This window comes from Callospermophilus lateralis, chromosome 1, assembly GCF_048772815.1.
Source record: "Callospermophilus lateralis isolate mCalLat2 chromosome 1, mCalLat2.hap1, whole genome shotgun sequence".
NCBI lineage: Eukaryota > Metazoa > Chordata > Mammalia > Rodentia > Sciuridae > Callospermophilus > Callospermophilus lateralis.
In genome coordinates, this window is record NC_135305.1 from 132,196,980 (window position 1) to 132,215,283 (window position 18,304).

General features: G+C 42.2%; 1 pseudogene; it reads right to left on the reverse strand.

The window, feature by feature from the left end:
• The window catches only part of LOC143398647 (transmembrane protein 132B-like), a 734,105-nt pseudogene extending 729,995 nt beyond the window's left edge, over window positions 1-4,110 (reverse strand).
• Between the last annotated feature and the right edge of the window lie 14,194 nt (window positions 4,111-18,304).

An 18,304-nucleotide genomic window follows, 5' to 3' on the forward strand; every position in this document is an offset into this window, starting at 1 on the left:
TGACGCATTCCCAAAAGCTCATGTACAGAATGATGAAAGAATGTTCAGAGGTGAAACAATCAGATAATGAGACCGGTGACCTATTAATCCACTGATATGTATTAACTGGTGGTAACTGTAGGCAATGGGGTGTAGTTGTAGGAGGCAGGTCACTGGAAGTAGGCTTTAGGGGTTTATATTTTGTCCCTGCTCAGGGTGATGCTCTCTCTGCTTCCTGGTTACCATGTCCTGAGCTGCTTTCTTAATCCCTGCCCTTCTGACATGATGGTCTGCCTCACCTCTGGCCCAGAGCTATGGAGTCAGCTGACCATGGACTGAACCTCTGATACCATGAGCTGAAATACACTATGCTGTTCTTGTCAGGTCTTCTGATCTCAGTGATGCTAACTGACTAAAACACGTGACAACTGCTAACTAGCAGTTTGCATCCAGTTCCATTTGATTTCTGAAATATGTGTTATTCACAATAGGTCAATCTGCCTCCTTGACCACCTCACTCCTGTGACCAGCAATTCCAGTTTCCTGAAGTGAGAAGTAAAGATCTTTATGGGTAAGAGAGATGCCTTCAGAGGGAAAGGGACACAGCATTAAAAACATTGTGACATACTGAAAAGTCATTCCCATTCTATTTTTGAGTCCATCAGAATACATCACCAGCACTGTTTCTGTTCAGTGCTACAAAGTCTTTAAATGCTGTTCTGATACTTAACAAAGACACACAGAGAGACAGCATCTACTCAGAAATTTAAAACATTGTTTTCTTTGTATTAATTTTTGATACAATTTATTTTATAATAAATGATACCAGCTGTCTTTTTTGTGCTAGTGATGAGAAGTTTCCCTTAATTAAGTGGATAAAACTGAAAGAAGTGCATTATAAAGTACATTTTACACTTCATTAAAAGGTGGCAGTATGATAAAAGTTGTCAGTAAATACGTGAACTTTTAGAAGTTCTGAATTATGAAACAAAACAGTTCTGTTAGGTTAAGATAAACTGTATTCTATTAATTCTTTTAACTTTTAATTTTGAAATAATCACAAATTCACAGAAAGAAAAAAAAGTATGGAGAGATCCCATACACTCATTACCCAGTACTGCAAAGTGACTATCTTTGTAATGAGAGGACAATACCAAAACCAAGCAATTGGCCTTGGCACACAGAGAGCTAATTCAGATTTCACCAACTTTAGAGTCACTTGTGCCTGTACGCATGCATGGGTGTGCAATTTAACCTCCATGCACAACTTATTTTGGCCTGGTAACAAAGTTTGACCACTTGGAAGGCAGGCACCTTAATTCCATTTAGGTTCCTTGGCCTCCCTGCTTTCACAAACAATTGTTTTAAAGACTTCCTCTATGTGCTTTAAGCACCACATTGATGAGGTCCTAAGTTTTTGTTTCAACCAAATATGATTGTCAAATATAATTTAAGAAATTCAAGAATTCAGGAAGACTTCTATCCTATTTAATTTTCACTGATTCTGTTATTCTTTTTTCCTTTTCAAAGTTCCAAATCTTTTTCAGTTATCATTTTCTTTTTCTTTGGAGAAGCTCTGCCAGCCATTCTTTGAGGGTAGGTCTCCTGGAAATAAATTCTGTCTCTCTTCATGTAAGAATGTCTTTATTTCCCCTTCATTCTTGAAGAATACTTTTTCTAGATATAGATTCAGGACTGACAGTTCTTTTCTTTCACCATTGAAAAAATGTGCCACGTCTTTCTGGCCTCCTTGGTCTCAGGTGAGAAATTCATCCTCATTCAAATTAGTATAATATCTGGATGTTTTTAAGATTCTTCCTTTGTCTTGTAAGTTTCACAAGCTTAATTATGATTTGCCTTGGCATGGATTTCTTTGGATTTGTCACTTTTGTGATTTCCCAACTTTTCAAATTCATAAGCTGTGACTTTTGTCAAATTTGGGAAGTTTTCAGCCACTATTTCTTCAAATACTTTTTCAGCCCTATACCCTTTCCTGTCTCCTCAGATTCTAATTACAGAACTTTAGATCTTTTGTCATTGTTCACAAGTCCCTGAAGCTCTGTTCGCTTGTTCCCAACCTACTTCTCTCTTACTCATATTGAGTAAATTCTTTTGTCTGCCCTCCACTGACTTGATCCTCTGACAGCCCCACTGACAGTGACTCTCTTTTTTAGTCCTATGATTTACATCTTCTTCTTTATGATGAGTACACATGCTTGCTGAGATTTTCTAATTTTTTTGTTTTGTTTTATTTGGGGGCTATTTGTAATTCCTCACTGAGAGCTTTGTTTTTTTTCTCCCTGCTTGGTATAACAAGTGATTTTCAATTGTCTTCTCCACATTCTGAATATTATGACAGAAAACCCAGGATCCCACTAAAACCTGTTTTAGTAACTTTGTTCTGTTTTAGTGCACAAGTGCTGATAGGCTTTTCTGAGCTTTGGCTCTAATGAAAACTTTGGCTTGGAGCCCAGGTGATCTGTTTCAGACACCATGGGGTGCCCACTCCTTCCCTGCTAGTTTTGCCCAAAAGGCAGAATGAACAGCCCTGGAAGAGGTGGAGGGTGGGCCAAACTCAAGAAGCCACACAGGCAGTCAGCTCTGGACCTGTCCTTCAGGTTTCAGGGAAGAGTCTTAAGTCCCATCCTTGGCCTCTGCTGAAGGGCCCACTTTTCCAACAGGGAGTCTCTTGCTTTTCCCACAGCTGGCCATCTAGTGATGCTAAAAACTTCAACATCCTCAGGTCCTGTTTCTTTTTAACAGTCCTGCCTCCATTTACCTCTCCTCTTGCATTTTACCATACATAGCAAGAAGACTCCAACGTGCACACCCATCACCTCTTCAGCCACAGCCAGCCTCACTTGCTTTCCACTTACCGGCAGTACCCAGCTCTGCTGAGCACTCCGCGGCCTCCTAGCAAGGATTGGCCTTCCTCACTTCCCTCCAGGCCCTCAGTGGCAGCATTCTGAAGTCTAGATTTCTACCAGCCCTGCAGTTGTCTGTGCAGTGAGTGATTTCCCCAGGATGCTCCTCTCACACTTTGAGCGCCATCACCACCTTCCCTGTTGCCACTGAGGCCAACCTTGGCCTTTTCTCTCCTGTTTCTGGCCTTGACTCTGATGAGCAGATGTGAGGGAAGAGCCCACCTCTAGGATCTGTCTGGTTGTTGCAGGTATTTGGATCCTTTTGTTGAAGAACTGGGGCCCCCATTTTCTGACTGGTGCTCATCCTCAGGCTACTCCCAGCTCCTAAATACTGTCACCCTCTCTCCTTGAAATGTGGCTCAGTTCACCTTCAAAGCCAGCAAAACCCTGTCCAACTGTTCACACCTTCAAATCCCTCCCACTTCCACTATGCTATTGGCTATGGAGAATGTTCTGCTCTCAAATGGCTTATCTGATGGGTTTGGCCCACCAGGGTATTCTCCATTGATCAGTTGTTTGTAGCTATTTCTGTGAAGTCCCCTCACCACCCTATCAGATCAGTGTTTGGTGATGGGAAAGCAAGCAGTTGGAGAGCAAGCAGTTCTTCTTTAGAATTCTGTCTACTGGAGTACGCATCACATCATTGAATTCTTGGGACAACTTTTCAGTAATACTATTCTCAATTCAGACAAAGAAACTGAGGAGTGGACAGGTAAAGCCACAAGTTCACAGAGCTTTAATTGGGAAAACTAGGGTTTAAAACTCAGACAGCCTCACTCCAGAGCTCACAGTCTTAATCCCTGCATTGTGTCCATGAGAAATGACCAACATCCATAAGAAGGGAGACTAAGGAAGAGGAACACAAGAATGAACAGGAGTGAGATGGGAATGGAAAACAGCTGAGCCAATGCCAGGCCCCATGCTAGGCACACCTATCATCTCACTGAATCCTCACAACTACTCTAGAAGGTGTTAATACTAAAATGTGAGTGAGTCCCAAGTCAGACTCATCTAAACCCCAAGCACAGACCACTGTAACCCACTGTGGTATGGTCCTCACCTTCTGTTGGAGGCCACCGGGATCCTCCAACTTTTGATCTAGCTCAGCTCTGTGTCTGAGATCTCAATCTGCCCAGACAGTGACTTCCACCTGGGAGGTGAAGTGCTGGTGGGTGAAGTTCACTATCGTGTCCACTTTACTCTTCATTTCCTTCCCATTCATGAAAATGGAGTCACAGTTGTTGGAAGAGAGAGAAATATGAGATGCACCAGAAAGAAAAGCACAAGCAAAACCTAAAACAGCAAAGCACATGAGCAGTGACAGCTCAGATTTATTAGGACACCAGGATGACCGCAAGAACATGACTCCCATAAAAGGGTAATTTGTAGGCACTAATTAGTGACAAATACTGATAAACAGACTCCAGAAAAACTATTTTGTTACAAAACTCTGACAAGTAAACCCGTAAACATAATTTAATGGAGTTACACAACCTCTTTTGCTTTTGCAATGTGCTTTTTCTTTATCTTACCTTTTTTCTTGAACTCAAACCACCACCAATAAAACACCAGGTGTAAATTGTTTCACTCTGGCACCATATTAGAAGATGCACAAAGGTTTTTGTTACATAAAAACATACTTAACTCAAGCCATAAAGAGGATCTTCTGAAAAACCAAGAGAGCTTTGTACTAGATTAAAATCCTGGTAAATCCATGAAGCAAAGCACTCATGAAATGTGTTAGAAACATAGATGCAATAATTTTTGCCCCAATAAAGTATAATTTTGCAGAATAGTGGTAAGAATGTAGCATTTTAGCATGGTCTTTTGACTCAGCGTTTGGAGGCTCCCCCTTTAATTGATCCACTCACAGATTCAGAATTAGACAATTTAAGGCTCCATTTCAATTCACATCTTCAGGATAAGCAAATAAAATGTTGCTGCCTTGCTCTCCTGGACCATCAGGAAAACGTATAGATGAGGGAAGGGGAAGGAGTAGGCATCACGCAATGAAGAGGAGACAGAAAATAAACCATCAATTCACAACAGAATCACAAAACTGCAAAGGGGCCAGAATCTCATTTTACAGATGAAGAAATTGAGGCTACAACATAACTGGCCAGAGGTCTGACAACTTTTTTTAACTTATTTTGTTAAGTTAACTTATTATCTTGAAGTTCCAGAAGTCAAAAGTCCAAAAATCAATCTTGGTTAAAATTAGCAGAGCTGGGTCTGGGGATGTGGCTCAAGTGGTAGCGCACTTGCCTAGCATGCATGAGTCACTGGTTTTGATTCTCAGTACCACATAATAAAAAATAAATAAAGATATTGTGTCCACCTAAAAAAAAAAACTAAAAAAAATTTAACAGAGCTGTTTTCTTAAAAGTCTGTATCAGACTGGGCGCTGGCAAGGCTCACACCTCAACCAGTGATGGCACCACACAGCCAGTCTGACAAGCCACTAACTAGACCCTGACACTTTCCTTCCTCCTCTCTTCACCTCGATCTGGAGCTGCAGCTCAGACCTCTGCTCCAGGCCTCAGACCCAGGAGCCCAACTGCCTGCTAAGCATCATCAGTTGATTGGCTCAAGAGTGACATCAGAAATACCAACTTCCATACTCAGGGAAAATCTCCAAGTTATTTGAGACAAATTACCACCTTCCACTGCAAAATGGTACTAATATAAATGTGCACCCTGAGGAGGAAGAGGAGGCCTCCAACCACCCACCAATCACATTTCTGGATTTGGTAGTTCACCCTAGATTCAAACCAAATTCTCATCCTTCATCCCAGTCACAGAGAAAGAACTTTGTCATTTCCACTTCACAACATCAGCATCATCTTAGGGAATATATAAATGTATTTCACTTAGGCCACTAACTAGAAGATCAGCTGAAATCACAGTGACCCTGACTGAGTAACCCTGGTCCACAAAGCAATGCAGAGGTAGCCAGAGAGCAACTGGGTCATTTTGGAGTCCCCTTCTGCCCTGTCAGAATGGAGTAGTTTAAAGTCCCCTTCTCTCCAGAATCTGCTTTTCTGAGCAACAAATCTGCCCTGGCATCACAGTGGGTTATTTGTGGAGTACTTTGTGTTGATGTTGCTCATGTGGCTATTCTTATTGAGTATTTTAAGTTCCTGTGTATTTCACATAGTAACTTTCTGTCACATTAATCGTTTGCAAAATTTTCCCCCATTCTGCAGGCTGTCTCTTCCCTCTATGGCAAGTTTGCTGCATAGAAACTTCTCAGTTTGACTATTTGTCTATTTTTACTTTTATTCCCTGTATTTTGGGGGTCTTATGAAAAATATCATTGCCTATACCAATGTCACAAGATGTTTACTCTGGTTCCTTCTAGTGGTTTCATAGTTTCAGATCTTATATTCTGTTCTCATTGTCATTCTTTGTTGTTGTTTGTGTTATGGGGGATGAAACCAGGGCCTCCCACATGCCAGGCAAGTGCTTTACCACTGAGCTACAACTCCAGTCCTCAAGTTTATTTTCATACCAAGAAATAGAGGTCAAATTTAAATCTCCTCCTAGTGAATATCCAGTTTTTCCAGCACTATTTATTGAAGACATTCTCCTTTCTCCAACATATGTTTTTGGCACCTTTGTTGAGAATCATTTGCCTGTAGGTACATAGGGTTATTTCTGAATCTATTCTCTTCCACTGGTCTGCATGTCTATTTTTAAAGGGATAAATTCAAATGGCCAACAAATTCATGGGAAAAAAATCCCTCAACTTAATTAGTCATCAGGGTCATAAGAATCAAAAAATACTATCTCACCAAAGTTAGAGTGGTCATCACCAAAAAAAAAAAACAAACAAAAAACAAAAAACAAATGATGGCAAGGATGTGTGTGAGAAGAAACTCTCATACATCATTGATGGGAACGCAAACTAAAACAGTCATATGGAGAACCGATGGAGGCACTAAAAATAGATCTACTATATGATCCACTTCTGGGTATATCTCCAAAGGAAATGATATCAGCATATAAAAGAGATACCTGCCACCCACATTCATGGATGCACTGTTCACAGTAGCTGATATGGAATCAACCCAGATGCCCATCAGTGGATGCTATATACACACAGTTGTATATAATGGAATATTATTCAGCCACAAAAGAATGATATTTCATCATTTACAGCAAAGAGGGTGGAATTAGAGGGTATTACATTAAGAGAAATAAGTCAAACTCCATGTCTTTATACATGTATATTTTTAAAAGTTAATCTAAATGTTTAACAGTGATTACTAGAGGCTGAGAAGTGTTGAGAGGTGGGTAGTGGGAGATTGGATAATGTGTACCAAAAGAGTTAGATAGCTGTAATAAGTTCTGGTGCTCTACAAAAGAGTTGGGGGACAAGTCTTTGCAATGACCTATTATGTTTTATGCCTAACCAGAGAGAAAAGCTCAAAGCCCCCAATTATAAGGTAGTGAGAAGAAAATGGAAATATTAATTGTCCTGATTTGATCAGTACCTACTGTATACATGTTTTGAAATATCACACTGTGGTCCATAAACATGTACAATTATTGTGATCATTTAAAGTTTGAAATGTTTGAGATGAAAATGTTAACTACCCTGATTTGAACATTATGTTCTCTGTGTAAGCATAAATTATGACAGAGTACCCATGAATTTATAGAATTAAAATAATACTGTTTTTAAAAGATGATACAGGAAATAACCAAAAATACAAGCAACAATAAATGTTGGCAAGAATGTGGGGGAAAAGGCATACTCATACATTCCTGATGGGGCTGCAAATTGGTACAACCACTACAGAAAGCAGAATGGAGATTTCTCAGAAAACTTAGAATGGAACCACCATTTGACCTAGCTATCCCACTCTTTGGTTTATACCCAAAGGACTTAAAATCAGCATACTACAGTGATGCAGTCACATCAATGTTTATAACAGAACAATTCATAATAGCTAAACTATGGAACCAACCTAGGTACCCTTCAACAGATTAACAGATAAAGAAAATAGGGCATGGAAAAATAACAGAATATTACTCAGCTTAAAGAATAATAAAAGTATGGCCTTTGCTGGTAAATTGATGGAACTGGAGAATATCATGCTAAGAAAAATAAGCCAATCCCCAAAAACCAAAAGTTGAATGTTTTCTCTGATATTGGGATGCTAATTCACAATAAGGGGGTGGGGGGGCTAGGGAAGAATGGAGGTACTTGGATTAGTACACAGGGAAGTGAAGAAGGGGAGAGGGTGTAGGGGCAAGAAGGATAGTAGAATGAATCAAACATTATAACCCTATGTGCATATATGATTACATGACTATATAACTCTACATCATGTTCAACCAGAAGAATGAGACGATATAAACCATCTATGTAGGATGTGTTCTACTATCATGTATAACTAATTAGAACAAATTTTACAAATTTCTTTAAAAGATGATAGTAGACAGTGGAACTAACAAGTCTCTCAGCCCCATAATTACAGTTTAAGCTGAAAAGGGCATTTCTTTGATTCTTCAAATTTTAGGAAAAAAAAAGAGAATACTTTCCCATTTTCTCTGCTTTACTTTTTTAAAGGGGAAAAAATGAAGAGCAAAAAAAAAATCAGCTATTTTTGGGGGGCATGAATGAAGAACTTAAATCTGTATTATTGTGCCCAGGAAAGGGAACAATCAGAATATGATTTCTATTTAGAGCAGAAAAATGAAATGGAGGTCATGCTTACTTTAAAATCCCATGATGCTGACTCAAAGTTAAACCTGGCTGCCATCCATTTAGATACTTAGGAATGGTAACAGAAGTCCTATTACAAAGCAAACCCTCTTCCCATGGGAGCACTACACTGTGGCAAGTGGAGGTTCAAGAAGAACAGTTCCTCTGGAGCAAAAGAATGTAATCTGCCCATGCCTTGCAGACCAATCCATTGGTTCCCTGCCAATCAGAAGGCTGCAGTGCACATATTAGGAGGTTCCCTTCTGCCCTCACCTTCTCCCTGATGCAAGTAGTTGTCACCGATTGCTGGGACTTTCCCAATCCTACCTTTTAGAGTAAAGACCTCAACTCTCCTACATTTATGAAAAATTCTGGTTCTTCTTTGTCAACTGCTTCCCACCCACAACTAATTCCACTTTGGATCACACTGAACCACATCTCACTGCCAGGAACACTTCATCTTTGGAAACCATGAGAGTTTTTTTCTGTCATTAGAATTGAAATCATAATGCAGTGATTCTGCACCCTTTCAGAGCATGTGCAGATTTAACCCTGCCTTGTATTTCAGGAATCGATATACAACTGAAATGGACAAAATAATTAATTATTTAAAAATGTAAAAGAGTGAAAGAATTTAGCAGTTCTGTATGTTATTATCATTTTTCTCTCCAAGGATATAACTACCATTTAAAAATGTATGTTCTCCATCCTTGTGTGATTCAACTTAAACAGCTCATTTAATATGGCTTATCATATTGAGTGCTAACATCTGAATAAGTGAAAACATACAGGGGCCATATCAGATATACAAAAAACAAGAGTTCCCCACTCCACGGATTCACCAATTTACAGCTGGCCCTGTTACTTATGGGTTCTGTATCTGTAAATTCATGCTTTCTAAAAATTATTTGTAACCCCAAAAGCAACATTCAGAGGACTTTTGTGATGACTGGTGGAAACATAGACTGCACTGAAAACCCTTGAATCACCTGTCCCACGCACCCACGCCCAGCTGAGTGCTCCCTGTCACTTTACCACAACTTACAACAGGTCCACCGCCTGCGGGGCAACTCGCCTTTGCCCAGGGCATCACTGCGGGCTCTTCCTGCTGCTCCACATAACAAGCCCCACCATTACTCCCTGAGGGGTCCGGATGCTCACTTCACCTATCCAGAATCCAGGCATGAAAAGGCTGCCATATGCTCAGTTTCCTGAGGTGGTTGGGGCGGACCACGCCCAGTGCTGCCCAGGGCTGAGGCTGCACAGAGGCAGCTGATCCCCTGAGGTGTAGGGCCGCTTCCCCACTCACAGGCAGCGATCTCGCCGGAGTCCTTCCACCGCTTTTCCCCATGTGGACCGTGTCCGCAGACCTGTGGGTCATACAGACAGGACCCCACAGGCCACTCACCACACAGCAGCCCTCGGCCCGCACCTCCTTGGTTCTAACACCACTATGGCTTCCTTTCTCTTCAGGAGACCACGGCGCTCTGCCCACCTCAGCCTCGCTGCCCCTCCACTGATTGGCTAGGAAGAGGCACGTGAGACAACCCTGACCAATGCTGAGTGAGAAGCCCGCTAGGGATTCTGGGAAAGGGCTCCTTCCCCAGACACTCTGAAAGTGAGGCATCCTTCCACTGGATGTTGTCTCATGGAATTGCAGGGGGATTCCCCAGGCTCCAAGAACCTCCAGGGAGCTGGCCAGGGCTACATTAGTCATGAATAAAAGAGACCAAAGGGGACTCTACAGATTTAAAGATCTCTCCTTGGGGATCTTGTAAGACATAATTTCCTTCATTTTCTGTTTAGGAAAGCAACAGGAATTTCATCTGCATTACCAGTCCTCTGTGTTTGCCAAATTGTCAACCCATTGGTTAGAGATGAGAGACTGTGCATTCAACCTCTTCCTTACGACACCTCCCCCAACCCAAGAACTGTGCCACTAAGTTAGAAGGAAAGAACACTACAGAATCAGGTAATATGTTGCTCACAAAATTCACAGAATATATTGCAATTTTATACCAAAACAGACAAAAAGAAAAACCTAGTCAATTGAAATCTGAACCAAACACTCTGTATATACTACTGTTTAGCAAAGTATACTCTAAAGTACAATAGATCCCAAACTACTTAATTTACCATGAATTTTTGCCAAAAAATAAAAAGGAATAATAGTAGTTATCATGTATTTTTTATTAGAAAACAATTATTTTCAAAGATTTACTTAGAATCATACCAATTAGACTCTCCAAATATTCTGTATATGAGGTGTTTTGACCCTATGTTACAGATGGGAAAACTGAGGCCCAGGTTAGGCTGCTTCTCCAGTGATCACAACTGGCAGATGCAGAGTGTGGGTTCACACTGGGGTCTGTGTCAGAGGCCTCCTAGGTACAGTGTGTTGCTGCCTTGCTGCACCCCACACAAGGAATACGTGGCCTTGCCTCCAGAGGACCATAGGCTGATGGGAAAAGGCAAGACCTAAATGCACACATGGGGACCTTTAACCAACCTTGCTGAGATATAATTTATAATTAGTATGGTGCATATGTTTAAAGGGTAGAGTCCTATGAATTTGATGCTGTATATACCTATGAACCCACCCTATACTCAGAATATTCCTGTGGCCCTGAATGCCTCTTTTCCATCCATCACTCCCTGAGTTCCTGGCTCTGTGTAACTGCTGATGAGATTTCTGCACTGTAGAATCACATGTGCACTCTGTGCTTAAGAGATGCCCAGGTCTTGCTGGCTGCATTTGGTCCATCCAAACAACAAGAAGGGGCTGCTGCTCACCTTAATTTGAGGTGCCCATGACATCTCCTGCCCAAAGAGACTCTCTGTCCCTCATCCCCCACCACTGAACCACCTCTATACCAACAACCAAGGCCCAAGGTTAGGATCTGGTGCAAAGCTTAGTATGTACTTGTCTATGGGATGTCGTCATTTAAGCACTTTATCCCTTCACAGGGAATATTTAAAATGCACTGCCTATACTTATAGGTTTATATGAGAGCCCCATACTTGACATGCATCCCACCGTGCCTGGAAAGACAGTGTCCACTTGCTGAGCCCAGCAGCACATGGTGCTGCTAGCAGCCTCCACAGCTGTGACCAGGGCCCTGGGCTTCTGGGGAGCATCTCTGCAGTATAAATGCCACGTGCCACATGCACAGGTGCAGGGGCCATGAGCTTAAGTCTTCAGAGTGGGTATGTGGATCAGCCACATAAAAGACAAATATTTTGCAGGATTATCATAGTCTCAGAAGGAGAGGAACACTGAAGGATAGAATTATTTGTGTTTTTCAAACTTGTTTTGAAACTACTTTTGTCAGGGAGGTATTCAAGATTTAACCCAGGAGTGCTCAACCACTGAGCCACCTCCCCAGCTCATTTTTTTTTTATTTCTTGATATGGGTCTTGCCAAGTTGCCAAGGCTACCCTTGAACTTGTGGTCCTCCTACTTCTGCCTCCCAAGCCACTGGGATTACAGGTGTGTGCCATGAAAACTAACTGAAATTTGTTTTTTTTTTTGGTTTTTTTTTTTTTTGGTTTTTTTTTTTTTTTTTTTTTAAGAAAAGAAACTTTTGCAAAAAGAATAGTGTGAACTGTGAACTTGTAAAAATCAGAAGCTAAAAATTTTTCTCTGAGAATTTAGGAAAAGGGGAAAAGTAGCCTAATACCACCTACTCCAGGTCATAGGAAGGGCCACGCTAGACACCTGGAAGGGCCAAGAGAAGTCTGGACACCCACGTTCACACTCACAGTGAAGATTTCTGGGGAGGTCCAGGAAAACAGACCCCAACCAGGGTCAGAGAGGAAATACTGGTGCTCAGGCAGGCCGTGATGGCCCAGTCAGTCATCAGAATCCACCTCTTAATTGACTCTGAGTGATTTTGGCATGGGAAGTGCTGTTGAATCCTGGCTATAATCCTGGTTCTGGCTGGTCTGAGAAGGAGCCCCTGGGGTGAAACTACAGGGATTCCTACTGAAAATGACTTGCACGCCTCCTACACATCCCTTCCAGACCCAGCTCCAATACCACCAGCTCCAGAAAGTCATTATGGCCTGTCAGCCCTCACTCTCCTGTCCCCATTTCACTTTGCACACACGTTTAAAGGAACATTTCTACATCGTGACCATTGAGGCTAAGGGTCAGGCCCAAACCATCTATGCAGCTGTAGCACCTGGAGCACAGTGTGTGTTTGTAAAGTAACAAGATTAATGGAGACTTAAGTTTCTGTGAGGTTTGAGCCAATGGCATCTCAGGCCAAGTCTCTCAAAGTTCGGTTGTCTGTGTGGTGTGGTCACCCACTTGGCCACGTCTCCATATCATAAACAACTTGATTTCCCACTGGGAAAGACAGCCAGCGAGTCTTTGAAGTGAGAGCAGGAGGAAGTCTGCTGGTGACATACCCTCAATCTCCCCATCCCTCGAAGGAACCCAGAAGGAAGTCACTTGCTCTAGCTTCATAACTTTCACAGACACAGCTTGCTCCTGTCTCCCCAGCTCACTCAGTTTGGGAACAACCAGTAATAGTTCAGTTCTGCCCACCCAGTTTGGCCCCCAGCAGGCAGGTGTCTGTGGGGGGTGGGCTCCTTGCACTAAATGCATCATTTCCTGAGGTACTTTAGAAACAATCCAATAGCTATTTGTTTTACTCCTACCAAGTCTCATGTTCCGTACCAGAAGTGGCACATGTGCCAGGCTCGAAGAAACGCTGAAGCAACATCTATAGATGGATTTGCAAGGCCACAATTTGAATTTAAGACAGCTTAGCAGAGACTTCAAGTACTAGACAGCAAAGAGCACACTGACCCCACTGTCCTACCAGAAGGCTCTGAGCATGACCAGGGCTGTGCCCTCTGAGGAGCAGCAGGAGCCCCACATGGGAGGGAAGAGAGGCTCTATTTACAGGTCCTAAATAAACAAATAAGCAAACAACAACAAAGCCTGGATTAGGGCTCCATCAAGTGTATCACCCCAAACAGCAAGTTTTCAGTAACAACAAGAAAAATCACAAGACATGAAAAGAAGCATGTCTTAGCTGAGACTGCCACAAGGAAATGCGACCCACTGTGAAGCTTCAGCCTCATTGTTTTCCAACCATTCTGGAGGGTGAGAAGCTTGAGACCACAGTGCTATCCCACTTGGGGACTGCAGGGGTGGAAAGAGTGTTCCCAGCCAGCCCAGCCCGGCCTCCCACTGTGCGAACACCTTCCTCCCAAAGCTGGGCCTTAGGGCATGCAGTGAGGAGGGGAGGGTCTGTCCTCTTCCTCTGCTGGAGGGAATGAGCCCCATCATGAAGGTCCCACCTGTATGACTTCATCTAAACCTAATTATGCCCCAGAGCGCACCTCCAAATATCATCACATTGGAGGTTAGGGTGTCACCATGTGGATTTGATGGAAGGACTCAAACATAAAGTCCACAGTAAACAGAAAACTGTTACCCACCCACAGGGGGGAAAGGCAGGTGCCAGAAACTTCCTATGAGAGCTCAGATGTCAATTTTAGCTAAGATTTAAAAATATGGAAAATATATATCATGCAATATATAAACATATATATTGCATATTATAAATAATACATATAAAATAACATATATTTTTTAAATAATAAAAGGATAATAATATGACAATGTCATAACAAGTAGAAAACATCAGAAAGCAAAATTATTTTTTGGAAAAAAAAATTCCAGAGATTTTTAAAAAAGCACAAAAATTGAAATGAAAAATCTTTTAGAGAAGATCAAAATTAGAATGAGGTAGACAAAAAGAAGCAGCCAAGCTGAGAGATTGATAGAGATTATACCCCAAAGAACAAAGGGAAAGATGATGAGGAAAGTGCACAGAGTGGAAGAGAAACACTGAGCTCACCCACAGACGTGGACCCGGATGCTAGACGAGGGGAAGGGGAGGAGCAGGAGTGTTGAGGAAATAATGATTAAAACCATCCAAACCTGATGAAAACACCACACATCCAAGAACTTGACCACAAGCAGGGTAAACACTGAGACAGTCACATTCAGACACATCTCAGTAAAAATTTTGAAAGACAAAGAGGAAATAATACAAACATCAAAAGAAAAGTTATTCATTATGCACAAAGGAAACTCAAATTAACACCTGACTTAGCAGACATAATGGAACCGGAGGCTGAGGAACACCATCCAAAAGGTTCAAAAGAGACTGTCAATCCTGAGTCGTATAGGCAGCAAGATTATTTCAAAATGAATGCAAAATACATATATTCCTGAAAGTTCTTCAAGTTGGGAGCAAGTTAGCTATATGGTCCTGTAAGTGTCCGGCGAAACGTTGGAGGGAGAGACCACAAGAGACCGGCTTCATGCAATTGGCAGAAGGGGTTTTATTGATTCAGCATGCTGAGGCTCCAGGCTCACTCAGGAAGATAGAGCACCCCAGAGCCTAGAGCAGAGGTCAAGCAGAGCTTAAGTACACTTTTTGGAGAGGGCGGGGAGCTTGGCATACATCAGAACAAATCATCATGAGGCGCGGGGAAATTGAATAACAACTCTGAGACCTGATTAGTGCATTCATTGGTGGGAGCAGGCTGGGCAGGGGTGATTGGTCACTTCTAAGCGAGGTACATATTTAAACTGATTGGTTTTGGGACCTGGATGCCTACGTGCCGAGCTACTCAGAGCCCTTAGCTATTAAACAACCAGGGAATCAATGGAAATATTTATTGGGCAGTTCCAGTATTGTCCTAACAGCTACAGAGATTACAGGTTTTGGGGGTAGCAGAGGAACTTAACAATACTTGGTCTTTTACTTTTTAACCCAAGCCCTGCAGTTTAGAAACTTCACAATGTCCCGTCTTTTAACACTTTAACTCAGGCTCTGCGGCTTAGAATCAGCTTAGAAATTTTACCTTTACAGTACTTTGAATCCACATTAAAAATACTATTGAAAGTAATTGCCTAATTATAAAAGACAGTATAAATGCATATTTGTTTTCCTACTTTAAATTGATTTTAAAAGCAGTTATCTCAAGCAGTATGTATATAATTGTACTGTTGGGCCCAAACCATGTAGAAATGCAATATGGTGAACAATAACAGGAAAAAGGAGGTAGGCAGGAGCAAAACTGCACTGAGTGGGAGTCTGACACCAAAGGCTGGAGCCACAGAAACACACCAAAGGGGTAAGTCAAGATGGTACATAAGGAGGTTAATTTTAAAATTATCTAATTATGGACCTGCTCTCCTGCTCTAAGCTTCTATATAAGTCATAAATTACATGGTAGTAACAATGCACTGGTATACTTATGACATATTTAATATGCACAATAATAATATCACAAAGAGGGATAAGAGTTATACGGAAGTAATCCTTCTTTATCTCAAAGGAATTATTACTACTATTTTATTACTTCCGTATAAAATCTCAAGTTGATCTGGTAAGATATATATTGAAACCCTGTAGCAATTACTAAGAAATTAACCCTAAAGTAGTTAAAAAAAATTAAAGACTTAAAATATCACACTAGAAAGTGTTCAGTTAGTGGAAAAGAAATTGATAAAAGTGGAAGAGAGAAAAACAATAGGAAAATAATATGCAAAAAGTGTACAGAAGAGGTGATCAAATATATCAACAGAACATTCCTGTGAGTTGGTTTGACAGCCCAACGGAGAGAGATCATCAGACATGTCGGAAACAGGAGGTCCCACTATGTGATGCCTGCGGCAGAGGCTCATATGTCCAGAGATGAACCAGGTGGAGGGGAAAAGGGCAAAGGAAGGAGCTCTGTCCACACCACTCTACGAAGCCTACCGCAGCTTTCAACGGGAGACAAGGTCGATTCTGATAAGAAAGGACATTGTTATTAGTAAAACTGTCAAGATATTAGGAAGAAATAGCAATTATAAACATTAGATCTAAATTAGTGAAACTGATCATAGAAAAACATAGAGAAAATAAACACAGAAAAGAATTGGTACATTAAAAATAACAAAATAGACATTAGGTGGGCTGGGGTGGTGGCTCAGTGGTAGAATGCTTGCCTAGCATGTGTGAGGCCCTGGGTTCAATTCTCAGCACCACATATAAATAAATAAAAATAAAGATCTATTGACAACCAAAAATAAAAAATAGACATTTAGTTAGACTGACAAAGGAAAAGGGAAAGAAGATCTAAATAATTAAAACCAGGACTGAAAGAGAGAACATTATTACAATATTTAAAGACAGAAAAAGGGCTACAAATGGACACTATGAATGGTTGTGTGTTAACAAATCAGAAAACCTAGAGAAAATGGACAAGTTCCTCCAGCTGACTCCGGGAGGAACCTAAACCTGAACAGTCCTGTTACAAGCAGTGTGGTATTGGTGATCACAGGAAGAAAAGCCCACGCCCAGGTGGCATCCCAGCAAATTCACCAAATGTTTGAAGAACCGACACCAACTTTGACAAACTCTTTCAAATAATACAAGAGAAAATCTTTCCTGATTCATTTCATGGGGCCACTTTTAGCTGGATACCAAAACCAAAGAAAAGTAAAAGTATTCAAAAATATAGTCAACCGGATCCAGGAATATATAGCAACCCATATGAAGACTGTGCACCATGGCCAGGTCAGATTTGTCAGAAACGCAGGACTTGAGTGACATCAGAAAACTGACTGAGGGAGTGCCCCATACCAATAAGGAACAGAAGCGCACCAGCATCTCAGTCAAAAAAAAAAAAAAAAAGGCACTTGACAAAACCTAAAAGCAACTGTGTCAGGAAGGACAAGCTAGGGACAGAAGGGGCTTCCTGGCCCAGATGAGCAGCACCAGCCAAAACCCACAGCTAACATCAAACTTTGTGGTGACCTTAGCCACAGAATGCTGGTTTCCTGGGGGCACCCTCCTGCCTCGTGATTGGTTCAGTGCTAGCCAATGGCATGCGAAGGCGTTTGCTGAAGGCTTCTGGGAAATGAGCTCTCCCTGCCCCCCTGCAACCTCCAAGAGCTCCTGCTGCTCTGTCTATGGTCCTGGGACTTGGGGCATGACCAGCAAGATTTTGACCAAGTGGTGAGAAGCTGCCTGGGCAGGGGAGAGAGCCATGATGAAGCCTCTTTCTGAGGGCAGAGGTGGAGGGGTGTGAGGCCAGCAAGTCCTCTGCCTTTGTCCCCAGGTTGCACACCTTGAAGGGAATCAGCACTGACCTCCAAGTTTGTCTTGCTTGAAAAGTGCTTGGGCAGTGGAGGGCTCAGTGATAACTAGGCATTCTGACCACGTGAGCAAGGACACACAAGTTACAAGGCACAGACTCCACTGAGAAAAGAAGGGCGGGGGTGGGTCATACTAAGGTGGGAAAGTGGCAGAGCCTCAGCTGCAACCAGGAAACGTCCAGGCCCATCTCTCTGCCTCTCTGCTTCTTAGCTGCCCCTTCTCACTCTGTGGCGGGACTGGCCCTGTCCTTCCAGGCACTGGCAGACACTTTATGGGGACCTTACCTGTTAGAGCGAAGCCCAGGCTGACTACTTCAAGTCCTGGGAGGGAGAGTGTGCTGGGTCCTGCTCAGGGGGCGAGTGGCCCTTAGGCTGGCTCCTCAGGGACAGGCCATGCAGGGTAGGCATGGTGAGCAGCCAGCCCACAAGTGCAAGGAGAAGTGAGGGAAGCAATTAACAGAAAGAAAGGAGGAAAGATAATATCACCCTGGGCAGATGCCCACAGGTGTCTCC